Source organism: Elephas maximus, chromosome 1, assembly GCF_024166365.1.
Source record: "Elephas maximus indicus isolate mEleMax1 chromosome 1, mEleMax1 primary haplotype, whole genome shotgun sequence".
In the NCBI taxonomy this organism is placed as follows: domain Eukaryota; kingdom Metazoa; phylum Chordata; class Mammalia; order Proboscidea; family Elephantidae; genus Elephas; species Elephas maximus.
The window spans coordinates 85,352,815-85,380,349 of record NC_064819.1 but is presented as its reverse complement, the minus strand read 5'-3'; the positions used below and the strand labels follow the sequence as shown (position 1 = coordinate 85,380,349).

Below are 27,535 nucleotides of genomic sequence, written 5' to 3'. Positions count from 1 at the left end.
TAGTCTTTGATCTTCATCAGTAAGTGCTTTAAAACCCCTTGGCTTTCAGCAAGAAGGTTGTGTCATCTGAATATTGCAGGTTTTTAATGAGCCTTCCTCTCTCCAATCCTGATGCCGAGTTTTCAGTGTGCTCAATAATCATGTGTTACCCTTTCCAGTGTCATTGAAGAACAAGACAGAAAAAGAAAGACCGAAAGAAGGGAGAAAGAACAGGCTCTATCATTTCAATGGAAATTCCTTTAGGTTGATGAGCAGTGTTTGAAGCATATAACTGCCTGTGTTTACCAAGAAGAAGAGCTTCTTCCTGTTTTACCTATTCCTCCCATATCTTGCCCTTCTCCTACTCTATGAACTTATTCACCATCTCTTAGAATTGGATCCCATTTTCAGACATGATTAGTAACGGAATCCATATAATTTTGGCTGAGTGAGTGGATAATATAGAATAAGTTAAAACTAAGATTTTAAAACACAGGAGCCTTGATAATATTTTGAAGGAATGACTAAAAAGTCTTTATAAGTAGAGGAAAGTGCTGAACTGATAGAGCATTGGACTGGAAGGTATAAAGATCCCAGGTTTCAGCAGCTTCAGTTAGTTTCCCATAATTACTTTCTTATAAAACAGGTGTATTACAAGACTTAGGATTCTAACAGAGCTGAGTAGTACATGTATACAATACAGAGCTTTTTTTTTTTTTTTTTTTAATCTGTATGTATGTCTAGGAGCCCTGGTGGCTCAGTGATTAAGGTGGCACCACTTCCATAAAGATTAAAAACCAGAAGCAAACCCACTGCAGTTGAATCTGACTCATAGCTGCCCCTTACGGTTTCCAATACTGTCAGTCTTTAGGGAAGCAGAGTGCCACTTTTTTCCTCCTGCAAAAGCCACCATATGTTTTGGACCTTTGACCTTTACAGTCAGTGGTCAATAGTTTTAACCACTGTGCCAGGCCTGGAACACCTATGGAGTAACTCTTGCCAGCTCTTATGAATTGGAACGGACTTGACAGCAAATGGTAGGTTTTGACAGTTTTTTACTGATTTTGGCAAACGCAATCAAGTTGTGTACATCCATATTTTGATCATCGTCTCCGTTTTTTACATGTTCCTTGGGTCGTTATGAGTCAGAATGGACGCGACGGCAATGAGTTTGGTTTGGTTTTGAGGTCGCCCTTGAAGTGCTAACTGACATTTTGCAGATTATATATATATAAAGGAACTGAAATTCAGCGAGGAAACCGAGGAACTAAAGGAGTAAGAAATGCTTTTGCATTTATTATTCTTTTCTGCTCTGATATTACTTATTGTGTGTGTGTGGAGGGGAATGTTTTGAATTACAAGAAATGTGAAAAAAGTCCTGTAGAGAAAGAATCACTACACTATATCAGTCAGGTTTCTACCTGGTGCTAAAGCTGTCTGCTCGGTAACCTAAGGGTAATGGAAAGGTTGGCAGTTGGAATTCACTCAGCTGCACCATGGAAGAAAAAGTCTAGCCATCTGCTTCCTTAAAAATGGTGTCTTGCTATGGAGATGATTCCGACTCAAGGTGACCACAAGTGTTGGCTATAATCTCAACGGGAGCAGATGGCTAGGCCTTTACTAGCGCTGGAACTAACAATCTAGGCTAGCAGTAAAATGCAATTGTGCCCCTTGGGTTCCAGTAAAGAGGAAACCCAAGAAACCATGCCCGCTACATAGGAGTCCATTCAGACTCATAGCTGTAACCTTTATAGAAGTACACTGCCAAATCTTTCTCCCGCAAAGCCCAGTGGTGGGTTCCAGCCACAGATCTTTTGGTTAGCAGCTGAGCGCTTAACCGCTGTGCCACCAGGTTTCCCAGTAAAGATTGCAGCCTAGGAAACCCTACTCTGCAGTTCTCTGTTTACACGTGGGGTCTCCATGAGTGAAAATCAACCTAGATGGCAACGGGAATACCCATCCAGCACCAAAAGGGACTTTCTTACCATCCCCCATTCCAGTTTCGTGTTTTCCTTCTGTCTCCCACAGTGAGAGCCCTGGTTGCCAACAACATCAATGTATGTACTCATTCATTCAAGCCTAAAACTTACACGAAGTGTTATCAGAATTTCTACACCTTTGCTCTCTTAAAACAGAAACAAAACTCAGCTACGTAGAGTTTAACATTTGTCATTCGTTTGTGATTCTTTTTGTCTTACAGTGAGGATAAAAAAAAAAAAAAAACTTTCTTGAACTGGATCTCTCTTTTTTCTCCAAAGTGGATATGTTTCTCTTTTGAAATACATTTGATTTGTTTCCATTTGTATTCATATTTAGAGCATTCTCACACACACACTTGACTTAGTTTTATTTATTTATTTGCCTGTGTGAAATATTAATATGTTTCCAATAGAAGAATACAGAAAGTTACATTCAGACAAGTTACAAAAGAATGTTATATCCCGGGACTCAGCCAGGTGATGGAATGAATGGCAGCAGGTTCCGGGTAGTCTGGTAGAAGACCACCAAACAGGAACAATGCCTTTGTTTTCTAGCACTAAGGTATCCTTCTCTTGGTGTATTGGTGTCTGAGAGACTGCAGTGTAGGGAGTTTGGAAACAGCGAAACTGAACGCAAGGTAATTTTGTGTAGACAACAGTCCTCCCGGACTCGGAGAACAGCCATGATAATTCCCCTGAAACAAACCCTTTACTGGGGGTATAGTTCAGTGGTAGAGCGCGTGCTTCGCATGCACGAAGTCCTGGGTTCGATCCCCAGTACCTCCAGTTTCTTTGCTCTTAAAGCACACTCATTGACCTTCTTAGTCTCAGAAACTTGCTTCTTAATCTGACTTGTTTTGGCCTCTTGTTTCTTAACTGACTTGTTGGGAGATTGGTGCTCAAGTAAAGTTATTTGATGTCATTCTTATTCATACATTCCAAGCACTCTCATTACTCACTGGTACATGGCCACCACCTGCAAATCCCAAAGACTAAGCAGACTGTTTAAGACGATTTGGGTAAAAGTTGAGTGTCAAGAGGCTAGAGAATCTGAAAGAAGAAAAAACCTGCTCCAACGCTTAGGAAATATCATTGTACCTTCTCTGGGATGGATAACACAGAATTCTGAAATAATGTTAGGTGAAGAATTCATTCCTGCCAAAGATGAGAGCCATTTTCTCATCTCATTTTGTCTTCTGCCATGCTCTAAGACGTTGAGAGTAGATGTTCAACCCAGATTTGGACTGGAGATGCAAAGACTCACCACCCTGTCTTGCTTACCTCTCATTCACAGTCATAGATATGGAGCAGAAAGAAGCCATCAAAGTGCACAGCCACTTCTTTGCCTACCTGACCTAAATGAGCTCAGTGTCTGGGTGTAGTTGGGAGAGTCCCATCTTTGAAGAGGCTGCCAAAGGAGTACAAGTGGAGTACAAATCCTAAACACTCAAGGGCCAAAAGAGAACAGTCACATTAACCCAAAGACCTCAGGTAAGGTCCACATCGTTTCAGGATAGTTAGCACATCCTTGTGGAATGATTCTAGTTTCCCTGTGAATATTTTCAATTATTGAGCTGAGAATAAAAATAACCTTGATGAATCAATTTGAATTTGATATGCAATCCAGAATATGAACTAAAAGGTTTTTTCAATTTTCAACTAAACCACCAGAAAATCCCGTAGAGAGACCTTGTAGAGGAAGGCTTGATGGTGAGACAAGGCTATTTTGTCCGTAGGAAAGAGGGGATTGATTACCATAGCCAAAAAAACCCCACTGCTGTGGAGTCAATTAAGACTCATAGCGACCCTATAGGACAGGGTAGAACTGCCCCATAGAGTTTCCAAGGAGCACCTGGCAGATTTGAACTGCCAACCTCAGTCGTAGCACTTAGCCACTACACCACCAGGGTTTCCTGATTATGACAGAGGAGCTGAGAATCCAAGAGACTGGAGATCGTTTATAATACATCATCTCCTTTCCTCTTCTTTCCAAAAGCTGCAGCTATCCACCTCCTGCCATTCTGTCACAGGCCATCCTGAACCCAATTTTGAGGTCACCTACTTGACTTGCAAAGGACTCACGTATATTGCCTCTGCAATATACATGGATCAAGTGGATTTCGTGTTATAACGACCCTATCCATTGGGCTTCCACGAATGATGGATTTGAACTGCTGACCTTTTGGTTAGCAGCCAAACTCTTAACCTCTGACACTAGGGTCCATGCCGATACTAAAGAAAAAAAAAAGTTGCCTTTGAATCAATTCTGACTTATAGGGATCCTATTTTATAGGATAGAGTAGAACTGCTCCATAAAGTTTCAATGGATTGACTAATTGATTCAAACTGCTGACCTTTTGGTTAGCAGCCTGAATGCTTAACCACTGCACCACCAGGGCAGGAGTGAGGAAAAGGTGGCTGAGTATGTAGTTATTACTGATTGTACAGAGTCTCTGGCTTTCTGTGGTTACAGACCCCCTCTTTAGAGTCCTTTTGAGCTAAAAGCAGTATGTGAAATGTAGAGGAGCCAGAGAGAATACCTTAGGAAAAAGTCCATTTTCAGTAGGTTTCCTCTAAGTGTAGAAATACGTAGAACAAACACGAATTTGATTTTTTTACTGTTTGCATTTCAAGCAAAATCTAGCAAATTTCTCCACTTGTAGTGGTGATGAATCTCAAAGCTGTTGGCTCATCATGCTATTACTCTCAACACTGCTCCTACCACATTCATGCACAGAAATTGGGAAATTTCTGTTGGTGCAATTTCCTCATTCATTCCAGAGAGACCAATTCTGAAAGACAAGCTGTTACCGAATGGGGTATTTTTTATTAAGTTTCCATTCTCCTCTTTATTTTCAGTCATGCCATGGCCTTTTCTTCAGACCTCAACACTCTGGCACATACACTAGGTGTCTTCTGGCTTCTCTAGCCTTCCTACCCTTGTTTCCCAAATGTAAATTAGAGTTACAAATAATTAATATTAATTTTACTTCCCTGTTTAGCTGATGGAATCCTGGGTTTTGCAAATGATTAACAGCTTGGTCTGATAACCGAAAGGTTGGAGGTTGGAGTCCACCCAGAAGCAATGGGAGGAAAGGCTGTGTCATCTACATCTGAAAAAAATCAGCCCTTGACAGTCCTAAGGAGGACAATTTTACTCTGATATACATGGGGTCACCATTTATTAGAATTAATTGAAAAGCAACTTTTTTTTAAGCTAATAGTAGAAAACTATTAATATAGAAATCAGGTTTTATTAAGATTAATATATTAAAATAACAAATTATAAAAATAAATAATAAGGAGGTGGGGCCAAGATGGCAGAGCAGTCAGACTCTTCAGGTGATTCCTCTTACAACAAAGACAGAAACAAGTTAAGCGATTATATATACGACAACGTAGCAGCCCTGAACATCAAAAGCAAAGTTAGAAAACAGACTCAGCTGCAAGGGGAGGGAGAGATGGTTCAGAAGCTGCAAGGAGTTGTCAGAGCTGAATCGCTGGGAATCCTCAGGCATCATTCTTTGGAGCCACCCTGCGGGGCTGGAAGTAGCAGTTCAGGAGGTGGTTTCATTAAGGAGAGGCAGCAAGCAGCACAACCTACTCACACCTCCGGAACCAGAAGAACAGTGCTCTCAGCAAGAGCTAAGTTCTTGCTTTTATTTTACCGGACCCCCAGCCCCCAAGCCAGCTTCAGTGGCTGTCCATTTTCCTTAGTCTGAGATAGGTCCTACTGCGCATTCTGAGTCATTCTCCCAGCCTTGGAGAAGGAATAAATTCCCAATTGGGGGAAATGATTATCTGTCAGCTCTACTAAACTGGGGAGCTCAGGATAAAAGGGGCTCCTGTCCAGGCACAAATGGTCCATGGAATTTGAATACCTTTCACCCCTGCAAGGGCCTGTGTGGGCCCATTTCAGGAGAATAGGCCCTTGTTGGCAGACTGCATTTGTTTCGGCTGTGTGATGGAGAGTTGGGTATTTGATGTTTGACACTGCTTTGCCTATTAAACAGGGTCCTCACCTACGCATATCCAGGGCCTAAGGACTAGGGGCTCCACCCAGGTCACCTAGTCACCCACAACAGCAGTCCAAGGATAAGTGGTACCTCCCAGTCCTTACCAAAAAAAAAAAAAAAAAAGCATCGTGTGCCCATGGTCTGGCTGCAGAGCCCACCCACCTGTGCACTCTAGGAAACAGGGGTGAGCTTTCCTCACAGATGCTGGGGTACGGTTTTCAGCCCCCTGCCTTGTTCAGAGTGTGACCCCCTGCTGCATCCAGATACATAAGACAAAGTCTCGCCATTCTTGCTTCTAAGGAGCATTCTGTCTCTAATTCTACCAAGACAGATTTGTTCATTCTGGCAGTCCATGGTATATTCAATATTCTTCAACAAAAGCATAATTCAAAGGCATGAATTCCTTTTTTGGTCTTCCCAATTCACCGTCCAGCTTATGCATGCATGTGAGACGATTGAAAATACCATGGCTTGGGTCAGGCACACCTTAGTCCTCACAGTGAAATCTTTGCTTTTTAACACTTTAAAGAGGTCTTTTGAGGAGATTTGCCCAGTGCAACACGTTCTTTGATTTCTTGACTGCTGCTTCTGTGGGTGTTAATCATGGATCTAAGTGAAATGAAATCCTTGACAAATTCATTCATTTCTCCGTTTATTATGATGTTGCTATTGGTCCAGTTGTGAGGATTTTTGCTTTCTTTATGTTGAGGTGTAATTCATACTGACGGATGTAGTCTTTGGTCTTTATTAATAAGTGCTTCAAGTCCTCCTCATTTTCAGCAAGCAAAGTTGTGTCATCTGCATATCACAATTTCTAAATGCCTCTTTCTGTGATCCTGCTGGTGCCTTCTTCTTCGAATTGTCCAGCTTCTCAGATTATTTGCTCAGCATACAAATTGAATAAGTATGGTGAAAGGATACAACCTTGACACATAATTTTTCAGATTTTATATCACTCAGTGTTCCCTTGTTCTTTTCGACTGACTTCCTTTTCGTCTATGTACAGGATCCTCACGAGCACAAGTAAGTGTTCCGGAATTCCCATTCTTTGAAATGTTATCCATAATTTGTTATGATCCATACAGTTGACTGCCTTTGCATAGCCAGTAAAACACAGACAAACATTTTTCTGGTATTCTCTGCTTTCAGCCAAGATCCATCTGACATCAGCAACGATATCTCTGGTTCCACATTCTCTTCTCAATCTGGCTTGGATTTCTGGCAGTTCCTTGTCGAAGTACTGCTACGACCACTTTTGAATTATCTTCAGCAAATTTTACTTATGAGTGATATTAATGATAAAAAAAAATTAATGATACTGTTCAATAATTTCCACATTCTGTTGGGTCACCTTTCTTTGGAATGGGCAAAACTATGGATCTCTTCTACTCAGATGACCAGACAGCTGTCTTCCAAAATTGTAGGTGTAGATGACAGCACCTCCAGCGCTGCATCCATTTGTTGAAACATCTCAACTGGTATTCCGTCTATTCCTGTAGCCTTGTTTTTTGTCAATGCCTTCAGTGCAGCTTGGACTTCTTCCTTCAGTACCATCATTTCTTGATCATATGCTACCTCCTGCAATGGTAGAACATAGACCAATTCTCTTCGGTATAGTGATTCTGTGAATGCCTCCATCTACTTCTGATCTTCCTACATTATTTAGTATTTTTCCCATAGAATCCTACAATATTGCAACTCATACCTTGAATTTTTTTTTTCCAGTTCTTTTAGCTTGAGAAATGTCAAGGGTGTCCTTTGGTTTTCTAACTCCAGGTCTTTGCATAGTTCATTATCGTACTTTGTCTCCTCAAGCCTCCCTTCAAAATCTTCTGTTCAGCTCTTTGACTTCATTATTTCTTCCATTCACTTTAACTACTCAACTTTCAAAAGCAAGTTTCAGAGTCTTTTCTGACAATCATTTCCGCCTTTTCTTTCTTTCTTTCCTGTCTTTAATGGCATTTTGTTTTCTTCATGAATGATTTCCTTGATGTCATCTGAGAGTTGTCTAGTCTTCCTTAGTCACTAGTATTCAATGCATCGAATCTCTTGAGATGGTCTCTACATTCAGGAGGAACATACTCAAGTTCATGTTTTGGCTCTTGTGGAGTTGCTCTAATTTTCTTCAGCTTCTAGTTGAACTTTCAAAGGAGTAATTGATGGTCTGTTGTGCAGTCAGCTCCCGGTCTTGTTCTGACCTTTAATATTGAGCTTCTCCATCACAGTTTGCACAGATGCAGTTGATTTGATTCCTGTGTATTCCATCCGTTGTGGTCCATGTGTATAGTCACCATTTATGTAGTTGAAAAAAGGTATTCCCAATTAATCTGTCGGTGGTCTTGAAAAATTCTATCATTTGATCTCCACTTATATTTACATAAATTTGACTAGTTATTATCCACCAGGGTGGTGTAACTCAGTGGTAAAGTGCATGCTTTGCATGTGTAAGGCCATGGGTTCCATCCCTCACACCTCCACCCGTTTTCTCTGATTCAACAATACCTAAATCCAATCCTGAAGGAATATACATTTGTTCTCCTAATATTTTCCATACTATTCCTGCTTTTTTTATTATTATTATTCCTGCACACATAGAAAGTAAAAGCATAGCTTGGTGGGTTGCTTTGAAGGCTCTTCCATTCATAGGCTGTGAGCCTCCACATCCACTTAGGTGACTGTGACAATGGAAGTAAGACATTCAGAAAGGGGAGAAAAGAAGAACTGGATCTCAACAGAATCATTTGAAACACCAGAAAGAAAAATGTGCACATTAACTGGTGGTTTACCTTGGCTCCCATTTGTACTATTATTAAAGAGATAGACAGAAAAGGGGGTAGGGAAAGAGATCGCTGACAGTTTTCTTTAGTGTCTTGTGTTTTTTGGGCCAAAGACTGAGTGGATGCAGAGGAGTTTAGGTTCCAAGTCTTTTTAGGCGAACGAACGGCTTGGACCCTGGACAAGGGAACAAAGGCTGTAAGGGAATTAGAAGCCTTCCTAATACACGAGAAATAACTAGAATCAGCTCATTCCCAAGTGATATTCCATAATATCAATTTTCCTATATTTTCTCACTCTTTCCATTTTCCTCGTAATGTTAATCTTTAAAACATTTACTGGAAACCTCAGTTAACGTGAAAAGGAGGTACACCCATGTGAAGAAGCAGGGAAAGGTTTTTCTGTCAAAAAGAAAAATAGATACAGGTAGTTTCTGACATGTCATATTTGAATTACAATAAACCATCTTACCACCAGTCTTTTTTTTTGTACATCTTATCATCAATAATATGTGCTATGTGCAATGTTACTTATGTTATCATTCTCATGCCAACCCCTCAAAATAAATAAAGGTCAAAAAATAAAATAAATAAAAATATTGGTAATAAAGGGGAATAAAAATGAAAACTAAAAAAAAAAAGTATTTGACTTATGTAAGGATTGACTTGGGACACCATCATTAGTTGGGGACTACTACAAATAAAAGGTGAATGGATCACAGAACAGATATGCTGTATGCTTCCTTTGTAAAGAATAGCTGCTTCCTCTGTTCTGTCATGGTCAGTATGATCACTGTGCTTTTTATGACCACTAAACTTCCAGGTATTTCTGGTCCACTGCTTGTAACTTTCTAATTCTTTATGGTTTCAAATGTATCTCTCTGTATGCATTCCTGTTGAATCAAAGCGTCTTTAGGAGGACACAGAATTTAATGTTTGCTCCCAGCACTCCCATCTGGGATGTCATTACTTCTCAATTTTCTTTTCCAGTGAAAATACCCATTGCAGGTTATAAGGAAAGAGACTGCCTGGTTTCCAAGTCTGATTCACCACAGGTTGGTTGTGTTCCTGGGGCCAATTATTTATTTGCTTTAAGATGCATTTTATCAACAGAAGTAATGTGGTCATTTCGTGTATTAGCTCTTTTTTTATTGTTATTAATTTTTTCTCTACAAGCACTTTAAGCAAAGAGTATGAAAAGCTGCAATACACATGGGGAGAGTTATACCAGCTTCACACAATGAATTAAGTAGTGTTCCCTTCTCTTCTATTTTCTGGAAAAGATTGTGCATAGTTTGTGTTAACTCTTTACATAGTTGTTGGACTATTCCAATTAATCTTTCTTGATCTGGAGATTCTTTTGTAGGTGGTGGGAATTTTAAAATTACTGAATCAATTTCCTTAGTAGTCATAGCGCTATTCAAAATACATGTTAGTATTGGGTGATTAGTGGCAGTTTGAGTTTTTTGAGGAATTGGTCCATTTCAAATAAGTTGTCAAATTTATGTGTAGCATTGTTTATAATAGTTCATTATTATTCTTCTGTTGTCTGCAGAGTCTATAGTGATATCTCGTTTCATTCCTAATATTTATACTTTGTGTTTTCTTCCTTTTTTGTTTTTGTCAGTCTTGCAAGAGGTTTGTCAATCTTATTCATCTTTTTAAAGAACCAACTTATTGTTTCATTGATTTTCTCTATTTTGTTTGCTTATTTCTGCTCTTATTTTTACCATTTCCTTCCTTCTGCTTGATTTGGGCTTATTGTGTTTTTTTTTTTTTTTTGTGGGTTCTTCAAATGAAACTTAGATAAATGATTTGAGACTTTTTTCTACAGTATGCATTTACTGCTATAAAATTCTTTCTCAGTACTGCTTTAGTGTGTCCCACAAGTTTTGACATGTTGTGTTTTCATTTTTATATCCTTTAGACATTCTCTTCAACCTTTAGATTATATAGAAGTGTGTTGCTTAGTTTCCAAACTGTAAGATTTGTTTTATCTTTCTGTGACTGATTTTTAGTTTGACTCCATTGGGGTCAGAGAACCCACTCTGTTTTTTCTTCACTTATTCTGCGGTTCTGTTAATAACTGTTATTCAAGTAGTCCTGACTTATCTCGTATTCATGTTACAAGGAGCCACACTTACAACTTTTTTTTCAGTCTTATCATTGGTTATATGTAGTACAGTGTGAAATTTGTTAATGTCATGGTATTTGTAAGTTTGTATGTAATTTTTCCAACCTCCCAAGACAAATAATGGTGGGATTTACAAAGATACTGATAATAAAAGACAATAATAATGAAATCATTTTGTTGTTTGTTAGGTGCCACTACCCTAGGTACCACAGAACAAAACACTGCCCGGACCTGCACCATCCTTAAAATCGTTGTTATGCCTGAGCCCATTGTTCCAGCCACTGTGTCAATCCATCTCGTTGAGGATCTTACTCTTTTTCGCGGACCCTCTACTTAACAAGCATCCTGTTCTTCTCCAGGGACTGATCCCTCCTGATAACCTGTCAAAAGTTTGTTAGACGCAGTCTCTCCATTCTTGCTTCTAAAGATCATAACAATGAAAACTAAAAAACAGAAAAAAAGAGAGATATTTGACTTAAGTCAGGACTGACTCACAAAAGAGTTGTAACCCTGTTTAAATTTGGGACTTCCTGTTCCTTTTTGGTAGATTGACCCTTTTAATCATTAAGTGATGTTCTTCTCTGTCTCTATTTTTTGTCTGAAGTTCACTTTATTTGATATAAATACAGCTGCTCTTGTTTTCTTTTGATTAATGTTTGCATGATGTATCTTTTTAAAAATTCTCTTTAATTTCTACCATACTATATAGTTGTATATAGTTATATATATGACAACTTATACAAGCAGTCTCTGAGTTTCAAACGTCTTGATTTCAAGACAACTCCTTCTGCCCTTTAATGTTAAGTAAATTCGCCCTCACTTTGGAATGATCGAACCGACCCTACTCCAACATATTCTTCATCACAATCACCCGTACATGCTGCATGTACAGATTTTAAATTATTGGAAAGGCTTCCAGCCTTTTCTTGAACTAAAGAACTTATAAATAAGAATCATATGCAACCGTTTTGACTTGTTTACAAATTTGAATTAAAGACTTAAACACACAGGAATGGCTCTCACTTGGAACCTGGGGACTGCCTCTACTCATGTCACATTTTCTAATGCACTTTGCGTATCTGTGCATTTTAATTGATATATTTAGACCATTTACATTTAATGTAATTATTGATTATTTCAGAGCTTAAGTCCAGAATTTTATTTTTATTTGCTTTTTATTCTTTTTTTCTCTGTTTTCTTTTTTCCTGTCTTTTTATGGATTACTCAAACTTTTTTTTCCATTTTAATTTACAGAGTTTTTGAGTGAATCTCTTTGCATAGATTTCTATAGTGGTATGACTATATAAATGTATATGTACATATGTATGTACATATGCACACACACATTTATAAATCACAGTGTACTGTTATCATCATTCTACCAGCTCAAGTTAAGGGCAGCAATCTTACCTCCCTTTTTTTTTCATGTGCTGATGAATCGATTCTGACTCATAGCGACTGACCCTCCCTCATCATAATATTATTGTTTTAACTACTTTCTCTACATACTTTAGAATTGCATTAGATTGTATTACACTTTTGCTTCAACCATCAAACATAATACAGGAAACTCAAGAGGAGAAGAAAAGCTTATAGTATTTACTCATATTTTTGCTTATCATACTCTTTCTTCCTTCCTGATATTCCAAAATTTCATCCTTTTTTATTTCCTTTATTTCCAGAAAACTTACTTTAACCATTCTTTCAGGGTAGTTCTTCTGGTGGCAAACTCTCTTAACTTTCCTCTGACTGAGAATTGTCTTGGTTTCTCCTGCATTCCAAAAGAATTTTTTGTTTTTTTCTGGAATGACAATTCTTGTCTTTCAGCACTTGAAAAATATGCCTCTTCGTTCTGGCCTCCGCTCTCATTCAAATTGTTTTTTTCCCAAAAGGAAAGGTGCCATTTCTCTCACTCCTTTCAAGGTCTCTTTTTGTTTTGCTTTGCTTTTAGAGCCCAGAAGTTTTGAATGAGTTTTCCAACCACCACCCCCACTGCCATTCAACTGACAGGTGCTTTTCCTCCACAAATCACATAAAAACCCAAATGTCCAGGTCAGCAGTCTATAGAGTTTCAGACTTGGATATTCCAGTGTTTAGAAAAGCACGTCACAAGGCTGTCTTTTAGGGTTGGCAAACTCATCATGTAAACATTCCATGGGGTGACAAGTAAACAGAGTTTCAGTCAAGGTACACGCAGAACTATATAAATCTCTTTCTGTGGTAAGTGAAAGGCATTACATTTTTTCTAGCTCCCCAAATCCAAAATATCCCTGAATCCTAACTTTTTCTTTCTCCTTGCTATCTCTACTTTTTGTCATCCCTGTCTTTTTCCTCTGAATTACTGAAAGGTTTGTATTTCTGCCTGGAGTGTGACAAAACAGACTGTGGCTGGGGAATGTGCTACCATTTCTTTTTCCGTTCCGGTTCTCTTCAGATTCCTGTAGAGCAAAGACAGGAGTGAAGAAACAGAGCCTCTAACAGAATTAACTAGGGCAAAATGAAAGACTTCAACTTAACAGAAATAATTAGTGTAAAATAAAGATTGCCTGAACAGGGACTTGACCCCTTGACTCTCAGATGAAAACTCTGATGCTATACCAACTGACTTACCCAGGCCCTTTTGTGTGCCCCCCTGCCCCCACCCCACAGTCTGTCTTTTTGGTTAATTTATGGAGGTTCCAATCCACCAACCACAGCTTGGAAACCCTATGGGACCCTTCTACTCTGTCTTTCAGGTTCTCTATGAGTTGGAATTGATGACAATGGTTTGCTTTTTTGGTTATATGTGACAATTGCTTTCATGTTGAGTGTTTTCAATAAGCTTTCCTTGAATTCTCTTCATTGCCAAGAAAATTTTGTTTGAAAGAGATGTTGTCATCCCTCGGAGCATTTCCCTTTTTCTCTCTTTGCCTTGTATCACTTTAGATTTTCAGAACCAGAACGGCTTCCCCTAGACAATGCACTGCCAAGTTTCTGACCATACTGCTAGACCTGAAGGACTTCATTACTTGTCAAGTGTTGTGATTTTATCCCAGTTTCTCACTTCCCCACATGTACCTGTTTTTCTGGAAGCAACACTCATGCTGCTCTTCGCATCCCTCTGCATTGTCTTGTACATTTTTCTTGCAGCATTGGGAAGCAGAGGAGAAAAGAGTTGAAAGAGAGAGAATTTGAAGACGATGTCAACATTCCATAATGGTGGGTAAGCAAGTGAGCCTGAGTTTAATCTTCTACATCTCTATGGTTGCTTTTCTTTGTGAAGTACTTCTCTACCACGTGTGAGCTGCTCCTCCTTCTTCTCATTTTTTCTCCCCCTCCTCCACCTTTTCCTTCGCCTTCTTCTCTTCCCTCTTTCTGTCTTTATTCACTGTTTGCTGCCCATATCCAAGGAAAAAGGATAGTTATCTTGGTGAATAAATGTACGTTAGGACATACTACCTAGAAAATGATCCAAGACAGTTCGTTAGTTTTGACCTAAACTTGGAGAAAACACTGTACAGGGGATCTGGGAACAAACAAAAGGGAGGAGTTTTGATGAGAAGAATAGATTAACCTCTCTGGCAAGGAAAGACTGAGCTGGTCATGGAAAAAGAGTATTGTTTATTTCTGCAAGTATCTCGGCAATTCCAAGAATCCAAGACTATGTGAAAATTGAGAGAATTTGTAATTGCTTTACTTTAGGAATTTATGTATTTCTCATCTCTCCTACCCTACGAATATATAAGGCATCCGTTGGGGGTCAGCCCATTGGACCAATGCACCAGGGACCAATTTAGGACCCGTAACCCTCGTCCACCTGCATAACGGGTGATTATTCTACTTGTTGGTAGAGGATCAAGTTGTTAAAACCAATGTTATGAATGGAGTATGATAAAATATTTTCCTTGCATTAAATGCAGGCATTTCCAACAATGGGTACTGTTGTTTAGGCTTTCAGACCTTTCTCCCTTAAGTAACATCACCTTACTTTTGAGACAGTAAAGGCCTAAAGATAGCAACCTATGGCTCTCCCTTTCCTCATGCTGTCATCTGCAGGCCTTTATTTCAGAGTTCAGTTCTTGGCTCATGTTTCTCCACCCAAATGCACCATTATCATCAGTGACTAGAGGAGAGTGCCCTTCAAGAAATATGTCATTTCTTATCATCTCGCAATTTATTAATTCTAAGTAATTGTTATCTTCATGGGTTTCAGCTGCATTTGATTCCTTTTTCAAATGCCGTTAAATTTTATTTCTACTGGATCGTGAAAAATTTGACAACAGAAAGCCAGTGCTCCCTAAGAACACTTTCACTTTCAGGTTTGGATTACTTCTTTAGTTTATTGCTCCAGTGGCCTTATAGACAATGCCTCTGATTCTGGATCAGAAGATTGAAAATTTGAGTCCCTTCTTGTTGCCTTCTTCCTGGTTTGGCAAGAAGTAGAAGCCTCTTGAATTGACCTCCAATGGCCAGTGTTTATTTTAGGAAACATAAGTAATTTAGATGCATTATCTATTCTTAGCTTTCTCTGCCCTCCCTCTCCTCACACCCACACATAGCCCTTTGGCTGCATCTCCCTCAGGAATCTGATGTGGTGTTAAATGACCACCTTATGACTTTATTTAAAGCTCTAAAGACAAGAAACTGGAATTCTGTAGGCAAATGTAAGAAATGTACTTACCAATACTCTTGCGATTTTTTTTTCTAGATGTATGTGTGTGGTGTGGGATGCTTTCAACAACATGGTGTTTGAAAACCTCCAATGCAAGTCTTTTTGTCTTGATCAAGCAGAATAATCGCTCAGCAAACCATGCAACTCATCTGCTTTTTACAGTTCCCAACATTTCTGTTCGTTTCTCCTTTTGAAAACACTTTTTGCGTATTCATATGGAAATGAACACATCGATGGATGGATTCCCTTTAAATGTTTCCCCATTTCTACTCCAGAGCAAGAAGCCCTTCACACTAATGGGCTCAGTAATCCTCTGTTCCCCATTCCAGTGTTACCAGTGAACAAGACAGAAAAGGAAGGACTGAAAGACGAGAGAAAGAACAGCCTGGATCATTTCTTTTGGAATTTCCTTAGTTTTCTGAGCAGTGTTTGGAGCGTGGGACAGCCTGAGGTTACCAAGCAGAGAAGCTTCTTCCTGTTTCACCTTCCATTCCTGGCACTCCTCCTCATCCACAGTCTTCAAAAATTGGATCAAACTTTTCAGACGTGGATGGCAACAGGCCTCACAGAGTTTCAGGTTTGTGAGTAAATAATATTGCACATGATTTGAATTCATAAACGTACGAGTCCTGTAAACAATACTTCAATGTATAACTAAAATGTCACCCTCCCGCCCCCTCCTCCGCAACCGGCAGCCGAAATAGCTCAGTTGGGAGAGCGTTAGACTGAAGATCTAAAGGTCCCTGGTTCAATCCCGGGTTTCGGCAGTTTTGTTGCCCTTTGCATAATTATTATCATCCCTTTTTTATATAACAGTTGCATTCCAAGGCTTTAGGATTCTAATAAAACTAACTGTAAATAAAGTTAAGCAAAAACTTGTCCGGAAGGAGGGCGTAGCTCTGTTGTAGATTGCATACTTTGTGGTGTAGGGATCGATCCCCAGCATCTCCGGAGTTTTCCTCTGTTCAAACACTGTTTAAAGTCATTCTTTAAGGAATGGAGCCCTCGGGTCGTCCACTAGCTGAGAACTCGGCTACCAACCAAAAGATCACCTGCAGATTTTCGGGAACACTATGGAGCAGTTCTGTCGTGTCCTGTAGTTTCGCTATGGGTCAGAATCCACTCGACGGCAACCGTTTTATTTTATTTTTTTCCCCCTGAAGGAACACAGATGTAGTTCTCCTAATATTTTCCGTACCATTCCTGCACACATAGAAAGTAAAAACATAACCCGGTGGATTGCCTTGAATGCTCTTCCATTCACGGGCTCTGAGCCTCTACATCCCCTAAGGAGACTGTGACAAAGAAGGAAGGCGTTAAGAAAGGAGAGAAATGAAGAACCGGATCCCAACGGAATCACTTGAAACATCCGACACAAAATCCTGCACATTAACAGGTGGTTCACCTTGGCTCCCATTTGTAGTATTATGAAAGAGACAGAAAGGCAGAAAAAGGGATGGGGGGAGGGTCCCGCTGACAGCTTTCTTGAGTGCATTGTGTTTTCTGGGCCAAACGATGGAGCAAAAGCAGAGAAACCCATCTTAATGCTCACCGATTTCTCTACCGGTGCTCGGTCTAAAAGTGAGAGATGGACGGCTGTAGCTCCGGAGTGTTTTTAGGTGAGCGAGCAGCTTGGACTCTGGGCAAGGTAAAGAAGACTGCCAAGGAATTAGAAGCTTTCCTAATACGAAAAACCAAAACTAAACAAACCCAGTGCCGTCGAGTCGATTCCGACTCGTAGCGACCCTATAATACAAAAGGAGAAGAAATAACTGGAACTAACACATTCCCAATTGATATTCCATAATATCGATTCTCCTATGTTTTCTCACTCATTCCATTCTCCTCGTTATGTTAGTCTTTAAATAAAACATTTACTGGAAACCTCAGTTAACATCAAAAGGAGTAGACCCATGTGAAGAAGCAGGGAAAGGGTTTCCTGTCAAAACGAAAAATAGATACAGGTAGTTTCCGAATTACACCCTATTTGAGTTACAATGAACCACACTTACCACCTTCTTCTTCTTTTTTTTTTGCTGTACATCTTGTCATTAGTAGTATGTTCTGTATACAATGTTGGTTATGTTATTGTTCTTATGCCAGCCATGCAAAATAAATAAAGAATGAATTTATAAAACTATTGACAATAAAAGGCAACAATAATGAAAATTAAAAAGAAAAGATATGCGACTAACCTAAGAATTTACTTGGTACACCACTTTCAGTGGGGAACTACTACAAATAAAAGGTGAATGGATCACAGGTATGCTGAATACTTCCTCTGTAAAGAGCAGCCGCTGTCTCTGTTCTTTCACAGTCAATCTTATCACATCTGCTTTGTATGACCAGTAAAGTTCTAGGAATTTCCAGTCCACTGCTGGTAACTTTCTAATGTTTTATGATTTAAAAAATGTCTTTATCTCTGTATGTCTTCCTGTTGAGTCAAAGCATCTTTAGGAAGACACAGAATTTGATGTTTGCTCCCAGCACTCCCATCTGGGATGTCACTACTTCTTAATTTTCTTCTTCTGGGAAATATCCATAGCAGGTAGTCAGGAGAGAGACTGTCTGGGTTCCAAGTCTGATTGGCCTCAGGTTGGTTGTGTTCCTGGGGTCAATTATTCATTTGTTTTAGGATGCATTTTATCAACAAAGGTAATGTGGTCATTTCATGTGTTATCTCTTTTTCCTGTTATCCACTTGTTCTCTGCAGGCACTTTAAGAAAACAGTAGGAAAAATTGAAAGGCTCCTGTGGGGACAGTAATACTGGCTTCATACAATAAACTAGGAAGTATTCCCTCCTCTTCTATTTTCTGGAAGTGATTGTGCATAGTTTGTGTTAACTCTTTAAATATTTGTTGGAATATTCTAATTAATCTTTCTGGATCTAGTGATCCTTTTTTGGGGTGAAGGTGTTTTAAAATTACTAAATCAAATATCCTTAATATAGTGCTATTCAAAATACATATTCATATTGGGTGAGTAGTGGCAGTTTGAGTTTTTTGAGCAATTGGTCTATGTCAATTAAGTTGTCAAATTTACTTGTGTAGCATTGTTTATAATATTTCCTTATTATTCTTTTGTTATCTGCAGAGTCTATAATGATATCCCCTGTTTCATTCCTGCTTCTGACACTTTGTGTCCCCCCCCCCTTTTTTTTTTTTTGGTTTGTTTGCGTCAGTCTTACTAGAGGTCTGTTAATTTTATTCATCTTTTCAGAGAACCTACTTATTGTTCCATTGATTTGCTCCATTTTGTTTACTTTTAATTTATTTCTGCTCTTATTTTTACTGTTTTCTTCATTCTGCTTGATTTGAGTTTATTTTGCTCTTCTGTACCCCTCTTTTTTTTTTTTAGGTTCTTCAAGTGAGAGCTTAGATAATTGATATGAGGCTTTTTTCTTTTCTTCTGTATGCATTTATTGGTATAAAATTCTTTCTCAGTACTGCTTTAGTATGTCTCACAAATTTTGACATGTTGTGTTTCTGTTTTTATATCCTTGAGACTTCCTCTTTGACCTATAGGTTATATAAAAGTACGTGGCTTAGTTTCCAACTTGGAAAATTTGTTTTGTATTTCTATGACTGATTTTTAGTTTGCTTCCTTTGTGGACAGAGAATGTACTCTGCTACTCTGTCCTTCAGGGTCCTTATGAGTAGGAATCATATCCACGGCAGTGAATTTGTTTTTGTTTTTGGATCACAGGTATGCTGTATGCATCCTTTATAAAGAAGATACACTGCCTCTGTTCCTTCACGGTCAATCTGATCACACGTGCTTTGTATGACTAGGAAACTTCTAGGAATTTCTGGTTCACTGTTTGCACCTTTTGAAGATTTCTAATGCTTAATGGTTTTAAAACTATCTCTAACACTGTTTGTTTCCTTGAATCAAGGGTCTTTGGGAAGACAGAATTAGAAGTTTGTTCCCAGCCCTCCAATCTGACCCTATATCAAGGTGGGATGACCTCCCTTCTTGAGTTTCTTCTCCAAGCTGGGATGATCTCACTTCTCTATTTTCTTCTCCAACACAAATATCCACAGCAGGTACTCAGGAGAGAGACTGTCTGGCTTGTAACTGTAACCAGCTGCATGTTGGCTGTGTTCCTACGGTCAAATATTTATGTTTTAGGATGTATTTTATGGACAGAGGCAATGTAGTCATTCCATGTATTTGTTCTTTTTTTTTTTTTTTGTCCTGTTATCCATGTGTTCTCTTGAGACCCTTTAAGCAAACAGTAGTATGTTTGCCACAGTAGTGCACTAGAGAGCAAGGAATGAGGAGAAATTAGGGTGTTATGAGCAGAGTTCCAAATTCAAGGCCCAACCCTAGATCCACTGAATCTGTGGTTCAAGCCCTTGAAGTGATACAGGTGCTAAAACTTGAGAAGCACTACTCTGTGCATTTGAGAAGGAAATGCTAAGGCCCAGGTGTGTGCTGAGGAGGAAGAGTGGCTCCTGGGGTTTCCTGTCCATTCTCAAGGGATGGCTGTATCTGCCTTACATGGAGAGTTTCTCGTCTTTTTAAGACCTCCAATAATTTAGGTGACTTTGGAGGTCACACAAAACATCCCTTGTTTTTTCTGGATGAATTCACAATGTAAGGTTAAGCCTGAACCTGCTTGTGAAATCTGGGCCCTCACACAGAGACTGTTGCACACCCATTGAGCTATCCAAGCTCAGAGATTCAACTTTTCCTGACAATTACTGTCAACTACCCCCTGGTGAAAACTCTGGTTGCTTACTGGTTAAGAGCTTTGGTGACCAAAAGGCCAGCAGTTCAAATCCATCAGGCACTTCTTGGAACCAAGAATCCATATTTTTATAACATTCTCAGGCTATTATTCCCAAGCTTTTGTGCCACTGAAATCCACACTGTAGCATGTATGACCCTATATCTTTGTGTCGGAGGCTCATTAGTGTTTATTATGTTACCTTTTAGTATCTTTCTGCCCCTGAAGACCAGTAGTCCAAATTCAGGGTGTCAAAAAACTTATTGCCATCAAGTTAGTTCTGACTCATAGTTGACTCATAATGACCCTATAGGACAGAGTAGAACTGCCCCATAGGGTTTCTAAGGCTGTACTCTTTAGGAACCCTGGTGGCACAGTGTTTAAGAGCTCGGCTGATTGTTGGAACCCACGAGTAGCTCAGCTAGAGAAAGATGTGGCACTTTGCTTCCATAAGTATTTCCAGCCTTGGAAACCCTGTTGAGAAGTTCTCCTCTGTCCTATACGGTCACTGTGAGTCAGAATCCACTTGACCCAATGAGGGGTTTATTATTTATGGCAGCAGAGTGCTACATCTTTCTCCCCACAGTGGCTGGTGGGTTCCAACCACCAACATTCTGGGAAGCAGCTGAGTGCTTAATCACTATGACAGCAAGGCTATATTTTTACGGAGGCTTTAGGGGGAAATCTTTTTATTTCTTCCAGGTTCTGGTAAACCCAGGTGTCCCTTGGTTTACACCTGCAGCATAACTCTGTGGGCGTCTTTCCTCAGTCTGTGTTTTTGTCTTTTACCTTCTTTTGTAAGGATACCACTCAGATGGGATTAGGACCCACACTAATCCAATAAGACGTCATGTCAAGTTAGGTGATCACATCTTCAAAGAACCTATTTCCAAACAAGATCACATTCACAGATACTGGGAGTTAGGTCTTCAACTTATTGTTTTTGGGAGGAGAGAACTGAATCCATAACACAGCTGTATGTATATACCAGAGATTATTGAAACAGTTCCCGATTAATGGAAGTGTGGTTTATTTTTTGACTTTTTCTATTATAAAATTAAAAACATTAGCCATGACCATATTTAATTCTGTGTTTTTACTCATGTGTATTTTGAATTGATTACTAACAAAAGCTTTGCTGGTTAGGAGGATAAATGCAAATAATATTTTTCTAGCTACAGCTGTGTAAGTTTTGAATCTGTGTATATCACAAAGCAGAAACTCAATGAACATATGTTGGAGAAAAAGAACTGGCATAATGTAATGCAAAAACTTATGCGAAAAGTTACTTAGGGCATATCGCTTTTATTTTGGGAGTGAGAATTCTGCAATCACAACTGCTTTTGATCAATAGGATCAAAACTTACAGTGAAGTGAGGTAGAGAATTTAGGGGTGGGTAGGTAGAGAGGAGATTGATTTCCCATGGAGAGGAAAAAAAATCAAGGTCCTACTAGGACTGGAACCCAGGATCTGTTATTTACAAGACTTTGAACCAACTAAGCCATAGCGGTCATACAAAGGCATGGCTTAGTACTGTTTTTGTCCTGTCTGATTAGATGAAATGTTCTTGCTACAAAATATACACGATCCAGATCAGTTTACCGTGAGAATGTGGACAAACACAAGAAGACATTTTGCTTGCTCACATGTGCTGTAGAACTAATAAAGCAGGAAAAGTTTCGAGCCGCTTCAGTGTCAGCGCCAATAATTCAGTTAGCCCAAGGATAACCCCCAGCAAAAGTCGAGGCAGTCCAATCGTTCCAAATGGAATATAGATTTCGAAAAACGAATTTCTCTGTTTTTGTGCCTCACCTTTTGTAATTTAGACTCTTCGTTAGCATGCCCTAACTGAGGGTCTCTAACTAAAGGAATTCCACTGAGACTCATACTGCCAAGTGATCTTCACTTGCGCTCACGGCAAGCAGTGATTTGGAGGGGAGGGAACGCAAGAGAAGAGAAGGCTGAGAGGGTTGAATTCAGCTACTGAGTCTCCCTCAAATCCTTAGCTCCCTTAAAATCCTGCAATGCCAAAAGCGAGCGCTATAATGACTCTAATCAGAAAACCAGAGGTGCAGAGCCTCTTGGGGGGAGGGGGAGGCGAAGTGGGGCCTGATGGCCACACTGAGTTCCTGGATCCAGGTACAGTCCTAAAGTGAAGAGCCCTATGCCTCCAGCGAAACCCCACAGTGCCTGCCACTCACCTAAGCCTGGTTTCTAGCGCAGTAGGTCATCCACTCGCAAAGAAAGTAACGTCTTCTGGTCTCAACCCTGCACTTGCAACCTGCGGTGACCCCGCCCCCCTATCCCCCCGTTGCATCCCCCAGCCCCTCGACGCTCAGGGGGCGGGGTCCGGTAGCTGTGAACCTGCCCGCAGTTCTGCGCCCGGGAGAAGGTCCAGCTTGCGATTGTAGAAGGGCCATGGTAGTCGAAGTGAAGCTACAGGGCCCCGGGCCCCTAGGACACGCGGGGACTGAAACGCCTGAGGGGATAAGCAGGGGAGGTCGACAGGGGAGGGAAGATCCAGGGACCTTGGCCAGATCGCGTTGGTGGCGTGAGAGCTGGCAAGATGCATAGTCCCAGCGCCGGGGGAGGACGCCAAAGCAGGGGTCGATTGCAAACTGATGCCTGGTCTGAGATCTGGGAAATAAGACCGTCCACACATGCAGCAAAAACTGGAAAATCTGTTGCCACAATAGGGAAACTCTCACAAACGCATACATTTACACACAACACACACTCACACACAACCGTGACTCGATTTCCAGGCGGATGAGGCTGGAGCACCTCTGTTCTCTGGTTGCGGACACAATAACTTCCCGCTGCCCACCCCTGACCCCCAGACGAAGGTGACGGGAGGCTTCACCTCCTCCTGGTCACGGTCCAGGCGCCATGTACGTAGTGTGAGTTTTAATAATTTTCTGAAGATGAATTTTTTTTTCTCTCCTGGAATTTGACGGATTTTTTTTTTTTTTTGGCCTGTCTTTGCACTTTATGATATCCGGGTATCATAAACAGACAGCAAAGGAATGAACGCAAGTCTCCAGTGTCCGGGCTTGACAAACCGAAATGAAACTCTTTGCCGGCGGAAAAAGTGTGAAAATCTCATCATTCCCTCTCCCTCAGCCTTCTCAGTCCCCCAGTTTCTCCTTGCACAGCAAACATAGTCTCTCGGGGATATTATTTCCTCCATTTTTTATACAAATAAGGCAATAACAAACCAATGCAGGGCATTTTCTCTTTTTCACTTCAGGTATGTTGTAGTGATTTCCAAATCAATACAGAAAGAGCTGCTTCTTTCTTTGCTTGACAGCATAGAATTCCTTTTATGAGTGTGTCATAATATATATCTTGCCTGTACAAATATGCTGCAGTAAGTAATATGCTGTATGTGACATGCCAAGTGGATGTGAGTACCTTCTATGCATGGAATTGCTCAGTCTATGTGATATGCGATGGTAATTCTGATGGATCTTGCCTAATATACATTACCACCAGCATGCCGCAATGGTCTGGTTTCCCACACTACTGCCACCACTTTGTATTAATATATTAATGACAATAACAATAATAACAAACCCATTGTGTTCTATTGGACTGACTCTGACTCATGGTGACCCCATGTGTTACAGTGTAGAGCTGCTGCACAGGGTTTTCTTGGCTTTAACATTCACAGAGGCAGATTGTCAGGTTCCGAGTGCCACTCTGTGGGTCCAAACCAGTAACCATTGGATTAGTCCATAAAGATTTATCCCCGGGCATGAAACACTATTCTTAGATATAAAGAATAGTCAGAAAGGACAACAGTCTAATTTTCTTTAAAAGACCATAATCGATCTTAACCTACTATTATGGAGATAATTACTTTGCTTATGTTCTCCAAAGGTGCCCGAACTGAGAGCTCACTTATGTTCTCCAAGGGCTCCCTAGTTGAGAGCTCGGCTGCCAAATAAAGGTTGAAATCCACCATCCGCTCCTTTGAATTTTTATCGTTCAGTTTCAGGACTCGATCGCAACTGGTTAAGTTTTTGGAAATTTCGTCCTCAAATGGATTCAATTTACAATAGAATTGGCACCGGTGAGATTTGAACCGACGGCCCCACAGGGACTGGAGCCTTAATCCAAGGCCTTAGATTGCTCGACTTCACTACCGTAATGCCCAGAATGTTTCTTGCATATTTACCAAGGAGCAAGATTGTTTTCCACCACCTTATTCTTTTCTTCGAATATTTTTACACAGTACTCGTCCAAAACACTGACAAATAACAACTAAAATTTATTGGAAATTGCATTGTCCTTACTTTTACTGTCATCCAGTCCTCTAAATTGCCTCAGTGATAGGTGCTTTTTACTATGATTTCCATTTTCCTGATGAAGAATATGAGGAACAGAGACGTTAATTAACTTGTTGAATGTCACCAAGTAGTAAGTGTTGTTTAAAGCATAGTGGGAAACTTCACTCTGCTGTGTATTTATTCAGTCAGGGGTCAAATCCTGAAATGATTTTCATCAAGGCTATATGACAAACTGAGAGCAACAGCAAACTGTTGCTTTACCTTTCATGGAGTTAGATTGTCAGGCCTGTCTTCTGCAGTGCCACTGTGTGGGTCCCAGCCACTAATCTTTAGGTTAGTTCAGTGCAAACTGTTTTTGTCACCAAGGGACCTTGTGTCAACATAAAACATACAGAAAAATCCAAACCAGTTCAGTCGAGTGGATTCATTGGGTAAATGACAGTTTCAGATATTAACATAGAGTGAACAAGACATTCTTAGGACACCTGGATCTTGTTTGGCCCAATGGAGCCACCCAGAAACTGGAAAATAAATAGCTATTTAAGTTCCACTTGTAATTGATGTAGCAAAATGGAAAGTTCAGATAAACAATGTTGTGCTAACTGGGTAGCCATTGAGGAAAATAAAAGTTTACATCAATACGTCACCTATGATACTTAATAAATTTGAAATACATGTAAAATTTAAAGGTAAAAAATGAAAAATAAAACCAAATTACTGGAAACTTTACATAATTTGGGTAGAAAATCAATTTTTACGCAAAATGTAGAAACAGTGAAAGCTTGACATAATTCAGTACATTAAAAAAACTCTGCCTGAATACACCTCCATTCTCTTAAAAAAAAAAAAAAAGATGAGAGAAAAAGAAACAACAGCTAAAAACCCAAACAAAAACGCAACAGAAGACTGAAAAAAAAAAAAAAAAGAATACATTGTGGAAAAAATATATGTAATTTCCCTACTACATAATAGGGAAGTATTAGTTTCCCTAATATGTAATGTGCAATAGAGTAGGTTTGGAAAGTGTGAAATGTAGAAAAGAATAATAGATTCCTACTGGCTTATTTTTCCTTGCGTGGAGCTGTTAGTTGGCTGGGCTGTTAACCAAAAGAATGAAAGTTGGAGTCTACCCATAGGCACCTCAGAAGAAAAGCCTGGTAATCTACTTCCAAAAAATCAGCCATCAAAATCCCAATGGAATACTCGCCTCCGAATACCGTGTCCAATGATTCTGCTATACACAGCATTCAAAAGTGAGACGGGTTGTTCGTTTTTATTTAGCATTAGGTAATGAAATGAATCTGGCACTGAAAAGGACTTAAATTTTTACCAGTGGACTCTGAAAAGAAGTGGTATGTCGCATGATTCTACCTTCAGATTAAGCAAGAAAGCCAGAGGGGAAGGGCCACCACGGGTTCTCCAGGCTAATGGAGGAGAGCCACATTGCCCCAGAGGCTTCCAGTAGAGGAAAAGGAAGGAGAAACCGAAACCCAGCCCATTGGCCCTGCTTGTTTTATCATGCGGGGGTTTTTCAGAGACTCTGACTGTGTAATTAAAACCTTAGCAATTGGTAGGACTTCTTATTCATTAGTGTTTTAAACTAGAAACTTCCAACCCAGCTATTCCAAGCACAGAGCCTATGAAAAAAACGGTGTAAAACAAAACAAAAAAAGCCCTGTGGAGCACAGTTCAACTCAGGTACACGTGGAGTCTCTTTGAGTCTGAGTTGTCTCCGTGGCAACTGCATATTGGTTTGCTTATGCAAATAATATTCCTTGCAGATAACCCCAGAGCAATATAGTTGCCTGAAGAGGTGGAGGGAACGCTGGTGGCGTAGTGGTTAAGTGTTACGGCTGCTAACCAAAAACTCAGCAGTTCGAATCCACCAGGCACTCCTTGGAAGCTTCATGGGGCATTTCTACACTGTCCTGTAAGATCGCTGTGAGTCGGAGTCGACTCGAGGGCAATTTGGCTTTTTTTTTTTGGTTTGGATGGGCAGAATTCGGAGAGGGGAAGTGGTGGAAGAGTTTCACATTTTATAAAGTCTTATCTTTTTGTAATTTGGAAATATGTAAGTTATATTTGCTTCAATATAAACATTAAAAAAAAACGTAAATATTTACTCCTTGGACACGAACTACTGTGCTTAGATATAAAGAATAGTCAGAAATGACAATAGTCTTGTTTTCTTTAAAAGGCCGTAATTGATCTTAACCTACCATTAGGGAGATAAATGCCTTGCTTCTGTTCTCCAAGGGCGCTCTAGCTGAGAGCTCAGCTGCCGACCAAAAGTCCAAACTCAGCAGCCACTCCTTGGAAACTTTATGGGGCAGCTTCACGCTGCGCTGTGTAGGCTCGCTATGAGTCGGAAGCGACTGGATTGCAACGGGTTAAACCGAAAACCAAATTTTAGTAATTCCGTTCTCTGAGGGATTCGATTTGCAAAAGAGTTGGCAGCGGTGGGATTCGAACCCACGCCCCCGCAGAGACTGGAGCCTTAATCCAGCGCCTTAGACCGCTCGGCCACGCTACCACGCATCGCAGTACAGTTCAAAGCATTATATTTACGAAGATAGAAGATTGTTCTCCACCACGTCTATAAGGCCGCTATGAGTCGGGATCGACTCGACGGCACTGGGTTTGTTTTTTTTAGTTTTATACTTTTCCTAGAACATTTCTACACGGTACTCTTCAAAAACTAAAATTTATTGGAAATTTATTACATGCCATGCCCCTTCCTGACATTTACTGTCATTTAGTCCTCTAAACTGCCTCAATGAGAGGTACTGTTACTATGATCTCCATTTTCCTGATGGAGAATATGAGATACGGAGATAATAAGTAACCTGCTGAATGTCACCCAGTGATACTAAAAGCGGCAGTGGAAAACTTCACTCTGTTGTAAATTTATTTCGTCGGTGGTAAAATCCCGAAATGATTTTGATCAAGGCTATGTGACAAACCGAGAGCAACAGC

General features: G+C 40.0%; 3 non-coding genes across 3 annotated transcripts; 2 read left to right on the top strand and 1 right to left on the bottom strand.

Annotated features, from left to right (window-relative positions):
• The first annotated feature begins 2,672 nt into the window (after positions 1-2,672).
• Positions 2,673-2,744, top strand: TRNAA-CGC (transfer RNA alanine (anticodon CGC)). Its single transcript has one exon. It is a non-coding gene; the product is annotated as a tRNA-Ala (tRNA).
• Positions 2,745-16,227: 13,483 nt separating this feature from the next.
• On the top strand, positions 16,228-16,300 carry TRNAF-GAA (transfer RNA phenylalanine (anticodon GAA)). Its single transcript has one exon. It is a non-coding gene; the product is annotated as a tRNA-Phe (tRNA).
• Positions 16,301-27,010: 10,710 nt separating this feature from the next.
• On the bottom strand, positions 27,011-27,092 carry TRNAL-AAG (transfer RNA leucine (anticodon AAG)). Its single transcript has one exon. It is a non-coding gene; the product is annotated as a tRNA-Leu (tRNA).
• Positions 27,093-27,535: the final 443 nt, after the last annotated feature.